Source organism: Fundulus heteroclitus, unplaced genomic scaffold (genome assembly GCF_011125445.2).
Source record: "Fundulus heteroclitus isolate FHET01 unplaced genomic scaffold, MU-UCD_Fhet_4.1 scaffold_346, whole genome shotgun sequence".
NCBI classification, from domain to species: domain Eukaryota; kingdom Metazoa; phylum Chordata; class Actinopteri; order Cyprinodontiformes; family Fundulidae; genus Fundulus; species Fundulus heteroclitus.
The window spans coordinates 31,619-38,049 of record NW_023396756.1 but is presented as its reverse complement, the minus strand read 5'-3'; the positions used below and the strand labels follow the sequence as shown (position 1 = coordinate 38,049).

Below are 6,431 nucleotides of genomic sequence, written 5' to 3'. Positions count from 1 at the left end.
GCTGTATTTTATGAGTTCTCTTTGCTACATAGATTTTTCTGTCACGGATCATTTAAATATAAGCCAAACAATAAATAATACATCCACTTCTGTGCTCCTGCCCTGCCGACGTGTCACCTGAAGCTAATGACGTCACAGATACAAAATCTCCCGTAAGTTTTAGAATTATTCAAAAACCTAAAATTAAGCAAAACTAATAACAGTGCTCCTTTAAAGAAGTTAAAATAAATGTAAATATATTTGTCCAGTGAAAGCAACAAAAGAAAACCTGTTCCTGCTTCTGTGTGCCACATTTCCATCTCCTGATCTGTAAGTCTATTTTTTTGTATGTTTTGTTTGTGATGTTGTGATATTGCTGGTGTATTGTAGAATTTAAATTGTGTATGGGTTATATATTTTCTGTTTATTCACAGCTCTTGCTGTGGGGCAATTTGTGTTGGAGCCTGCCTACTTGGGAGGAAACAAGGACTTTTTTTTGTGGGGAAGAGATTTATGTTTATTTTTGAATGGACATTTACAAAATACAAAAAACTGTGGAACAAACATTTCTGTTGTTAGTGTTGTGTGTAAAACAATTGTCATTCATTGTACTTAAGGGTCTACACCTTGAAGTGTATGGTCCTTGTGTGACTGGTAAAAACAAACTAAACTTAAAATCCTACTTGTCAGGAGGGATACCTGACTGGCACCCCTATAGGTATATAAAAAAAACACCTACAAACCTAGAAAAATCAATTAAACCCGTCACAATATCCCTTTTCAGACATAATCACTAATTTTGAGGTTGTAAGGTTTAAAGTGCCTTCCTGGTCCACACTCCATCCTGGAAGGTGGCGTTAATGCACCTACAAGTTGTTTGCCATCCGGCAATAAACTACAGGGGTTCACTAAGAACTGGACACACCTAACTTTTGTTTATACTAGGGAAGAGAAATAATGATATATGTGAGAGTTGTGGAGGAAAAGAAAATGTGGATCATGTTTTGATGAATTGCTATAAATATGCAACTGAAAGAGAGAGGATGAGGGGAGTAATTAGGGAAAAGGGGAGAGAATGGTGTATTAAGGAATTGTAGGGACAGATGGAGATAGGGAGGACATTAGGGTCATTAATAAAGCATCGTTTTTATTTTTACATAATACAACATTAAAAAAATAGAATGTAGTAGGTGGAACTTTAAAGCTACACACTCTTGTACACTAGGTGGAGGTATGCATCTATAAATTGTTTACAATCCGCCAATCAAAGGACAGAAGAGGAAGAAAAAGAAGAAGAATTAAAAAAATGGGAGAAATGCCACTGGCCGTTTCTCAATTCATGGACTCGCGTTCTCGTCAAGTCTGTTCTCGGTAAGAACACAGGAAGATCGGACTTGACGAGAACGCGAGTACGCAGCACGTATTGTGTATTGGAACAGAAGCGTACTCGTGACGTCATCACACCCGCAGCTCTTGAGCATTTCTTTAACGTTCAAAGCTATTTATACACTACACCATCATATCTTATTGAAAACTTTTTTTTTTTTTATTAATTTCTAAAAAGTATAAAAAATATCTAAAATAATTACAGAACTGTGGGTATAAAACTAGCAATAGTGGGAATTTCTTTGTGGGGAGTTGTAATTGTTGTAGTTGCAGAGGCGATTGAATCTTCTTTAAAAATCAGCACTTTACAGAAGCAAAATGAGCGATACGAGCATTATTGCTGTTGCTTCGGTCGTTGGTCAGCTTTACCAGCAGGCTGAAGAGGAGGTGAAGCAGTTGAGGAGGCAAATCCGAGCAAGGAGAAGATTGATGCGGCAGAGGAGGCCCAGAAGGCAGTTTTTGGTCACCCATCTATTGCCAACTGGTAGGCATTTTAAGATTGACAGCCTATTTCCTACTTTTATCTTTCAAAAAACATTGAGGATGATATTAAAAACGTGATCAGGTTGAAATTGTGACTATTTTTCGTATAATTAATGAAAATGAAGACCCAATTCTAACATTAATAACAGTAGGGTTAAGCTACTTTATTGCACCTCCTGACCTTCACAGCATTGATCATTAAGAAAGGAAAAAAAAACATATTTTTATGTCTGTCCACCTTTACAGTGATTAATCTATAAATTATGTGCTGTTAGTCCAGCCCATTTTTTTCAGTGAAATTATAAAAATACCATAGAAGGGAAGCCATTTGTTACATTTACTATACATTTTATCTTTTCTTTCTTGAGAACTATAATAATCTGCATGTTAAACAGTGATAGAATTATTATTACTATGTCTACATATTTTAGGTTATTTACTATTTTCATTTCATTTATCATATATATTTACTCTTTACTACTAAGAAGTTTTAAGGTTTTAGATTTCTCTATTATATTTGCAGAAGACCTGCAGAAAGCAGAGAAATATGTTGTGACTATGATCAGTGTTTTTATGAACTCTATTCAGCCATCTGGAGTGCTGCACTGTGTGAACTGCTTGGTTTTATCTGGAAGGTCACAGTTATTTTGCTTATCCCTACCCCTTAGATTCAAAATGGAACCAGGGATTCCCTTTCCTAATAAATAGAGAGGGGGCGACGGATTTGCTTCAGATCGGATTTGGACATCTGTATTAAGCATCTCCGTTCGATCTCCTTGCAAGATTATTTGAAAACCAATCTCATTGTTGTCTCTCCTTTATGTGTTGTTAATGAATGTTTTAGGTGTTTGAACCTGACAAACAGGTATAGTTTTATGCATAGAAAAGGTGACAAAAACAATTATGGTAACATTTGCCATTTTTTATTTACAGGAAGAAACAGAAACAAAATATGTGAGGATAAACACCTCTGTGCTAATCCTCCAAATATTTTTTAATGAAGGGGACCTGAAACCAGCCTTCAGGCTAAACAGGGCCACCATCGTCCTCCTCCTTCAGCTGCTGCCCATCCAGAAGGCCCATGGATGGCCACAGGAGATAGAGGTGCTGGTGACCCTCTACTGGCTGGCCTGCAGTGAAAACAGCTTGCCAGTAAGATCTCTTACCTTCTTGTCCTTAAATAGAGCAAGCAATGACACACAATTGATAGATTATATTAATTGGATAGAAGATTAAGACATATCAGCATATTACCTAAATTACAAGTTAATTTTATATTTGGTACAGGTCTAGTGGAGGCACGCTACAACAGGCACCACACCAAGGCTGATAAACATCATTGAGCACGTCTTTGGTGGTCTGAAGACACGGTGGCGTTCCATCTTCTTAAGGGTGCTGGAGGTCCGCCCGACGTTTGCCCCAAAAGTAATCACCGGCTGCTGCATCCTTCACAATATTTGTATAGCAGCAGGTGACCAGCTAGACGTGGAGGACGAGACGGTTGACCCAGAGGAGGATGACCATCCGGCGGCTGAAGACAGGGAGCGGCTCCAGCTGGCTGCATTTTTAAGTGAACATGACTACACCTGACCTAATGTAGATCAGTTGGAGTCATGTTCACATGCTGCTTCATTTCATTTTTTTCCACCACCTGTAAAAATACATAAAATAATGAGTAAATTAATTTCCATTCCAACTAATTATAATTGTAAGTTTATAGGCTTTGTCTATTTGTATGAGATCTCAATAGGAGTTATTTCTTTGTTTTAAACCATGTTAGTAACTGTTAATAATTTGTTGAATATATTACACCTTCATTCTGTTCCAAAGATAAAACATTTGTATAAAATAAATGTCTGTTTTTTCATATACTATTATTACTATTATTTTCTTTCCCTCTTTCTCCTCTCAATTATTCGTGTCCTGACTCAGAATAAACTCACTTAGATAGGAAAAACATTTATAGAATGTATTTATTTATTTATTTTATATGCTGCTGTCGTCCTTGGCAGACATTTAGAATTTATCCCAGCAAGTATTGAGTTAATAAAGCAACACATGTCAGTCAGATAAACACAAAACAAATAAATCATAACCAGCGGTATTATGCACACCACTTTTTTTAATTACGCACTAACTCTGTAAACAGGCCACATAGGAAAGCTTAAAAGTATAATGTTCTTGCCTCAAACGATCTGAAAACGTACTTTTGAACAACAACAGCAGCAGAAAAGGGAATTTTTAACTTACCGCTGTGAGCTCTGTCTGCGCTATCTCGAATCAAGCTGCGGCCGCGGTGCATTCTGGGCAAGCGGTCAGTCTGAAGAACGCACAAGTCTGCTCTGATGCATGCTCGAAAAAGAGGGCGGGCGAGAACGACATCCGGGGAATTCGGCACACAAGAACGCTCAAGAACGGATATTGAGAAACGGCCACTAGGAGATTACAATTACTTTCAACTTACTGGTTTCAGTTAAAGAATCATTGTGAAACTCATCCATGTCAGGAAATTTTAAAACTAAGTTGGGGAAAAGGGAAGAAGAAATTAAATTCACTATAAAAGATCTTGAATTATCTCAAATGAATGTCAGTAAAACAGTTATTAGATCATTACTTCATCCTTCTATGTTGCCTGAAATTGATACAGATTTAACTTTGTTGTATAAGCGGAAAAACAAAGAGGATATTTCAGATTCCAATATGATTGAGCAATATACAGATAAAGAATATTATGGATATGTGAAATTTTTTACGGATGCTTCAAAAGATTCCAATAATAGGAATGGTGTTTTGTTTGTAGTTCCAGAATTTAATTTTAATTCAGGTAAAAGAATCAGTGATGAAATTTCAGTTTACACAGGTGAAATCTTTGGTATCACGTTGGCCTTAGAATGGATTGAAGAAATTAGACCATTAAGAAGTTTAGTTTGCTCAGATTCTAGTTCAACATTATATTAATTTAAACACAATCATTCAGACAGCAGACCGGATTTATTAGTAGAAATTAAAGCAATTATGATTCAGAATTCAAGCAATGGGATTAATAGTTTATTTTATATGGATTCCTTCTCATATAGGAATAAAAGGAAATGAGATGGCAGAAAAATATGCAAAAAACATCAAGTAAAACACAGTTAATAATTCCATTTAGTAAAGGTGAAATAAAATCAGTAATTAAGAAAAGGATTAGAGCAAGGTGGCAGAAACAGTGGACGGAAGATCTTATCTGTCGGACAGATTCCAGTTTGTCCATGTTAATAATAAATCTTCCTCAAACTCTAGGGTCACTTGTGGAGTACCACAGGGTTCAGTCCTTGGACCAATTCTATTTACTATATATATGCTTCCGATTGGCAAAATTATCAGACAGCATGGGATTAATTTCCACTGTTATGCTGATGACACTCAGCTATATTTATCCATAAATCCTGATGAATCCAATCAGTTACTTCGACTGCAGTCATGTCTTGATGACATCAAAAGCTGGATCACTTTAAATTTCCTGCATTTAAATTCTGACAAGACAGAAGTTGTAATCTTTGGGCCAGAGTCTTCAAAAAATAAAGTTCTTAATCAATCACTTAATCTGGATGGCATTAACTTGGCCTCTGGTAATAAAGTAAAAAATCTTGGTGTTGTTTTCGACCAAGACATGTCATTTAAATCCCATATTAAACAGATTTCCAGAGTTTCCTTTTTTCACCTCCGGAATATCGCCAAAATTAGAAACATTCTGTCCAGGAGTGATGCTGAAAAACTAGTCCATGCATTTGTTACTTCAAGGCTGGACTATTGTAATTCTTTACTATCAGGAAGTCCACAAAATGCAGTTCGAAGTCTTCAGCTGATTCAAAATGTTGCGGCAAGAGTTCTGATGAAAATCAACAAGAGGGATCATATTTCTCCAATTTTAGCTTCCCTTCATTGGCTTCCTGTTAAATCAAGAATAGAATTTAAAATTCTCCTTCTAACGTATAAAGCCCTTAATAATCAAGCTCCATCATATATCAGAGCTCTGATTACCCCGTATATTCCTAACAGAGCACTTCGCTCTCAGACTGCAGGTCTGCTGGTGGTCCTAGAGTCTCTAAAAGTAGAATGGGAGGCAGATCCTTTAGCTATCAGGCTCCTCTCCTGTGGAACCAACTCCCAGTTTTGGTCCGTGAGGCAGACACCCTATCTATTTTTAAGACTAATCTTAAAACTTTCCTTTTTGACAAAGCTTATAGTTAGAGTGGCTCATACCCTGAGCTATCTCTATAGTTGTGCTGTGATAGGCCTAGGCTGCTGGAGGACATCAGGGTCTAATTTTCTCACTCTACTGATTTCTACTGTTCTTCAGTCTACTGTTCTCCAGTTTTGCATTGTATTACATTGAAATGACTGTCGTCATTTCAGCTTTTAACTTTTTGCTCTCTCTCTTTTTCTTCATAGTAGGTACACCTGGTCTGGCGTTCTGTTAACTGTGACATCATCCAGAGAAGACGGCTCACCCGCTACTACCATCTAATGTAGAACAGATTACTAGATCAATGTGTGCTTCTGTGCTTTTTTGTCTCTCTTGTTGTGTCTCTGCTCTGTCT

General features: G+C 36.9%; 1 long non-coding RNA gene across 1 annotated transcript; it reads left to right on the top strand.

Moving 5' to 3' along the window:
- Window positions 1-271: 271 nt before the first annotated feature.
- LOC118559746 lies at window positions 272-640 on the top strand. Its single transcript, XR_004928968.1, has 2 exons — window positions 272-309; window positions 414-640. It is a non-coding gene; the product is annotated as an uncharacterized LOC118559746 (long non-coding RNA).
- The last annotated feature ends 5,791 nt before the right edge of the window (window positions 641-6,431 follow it).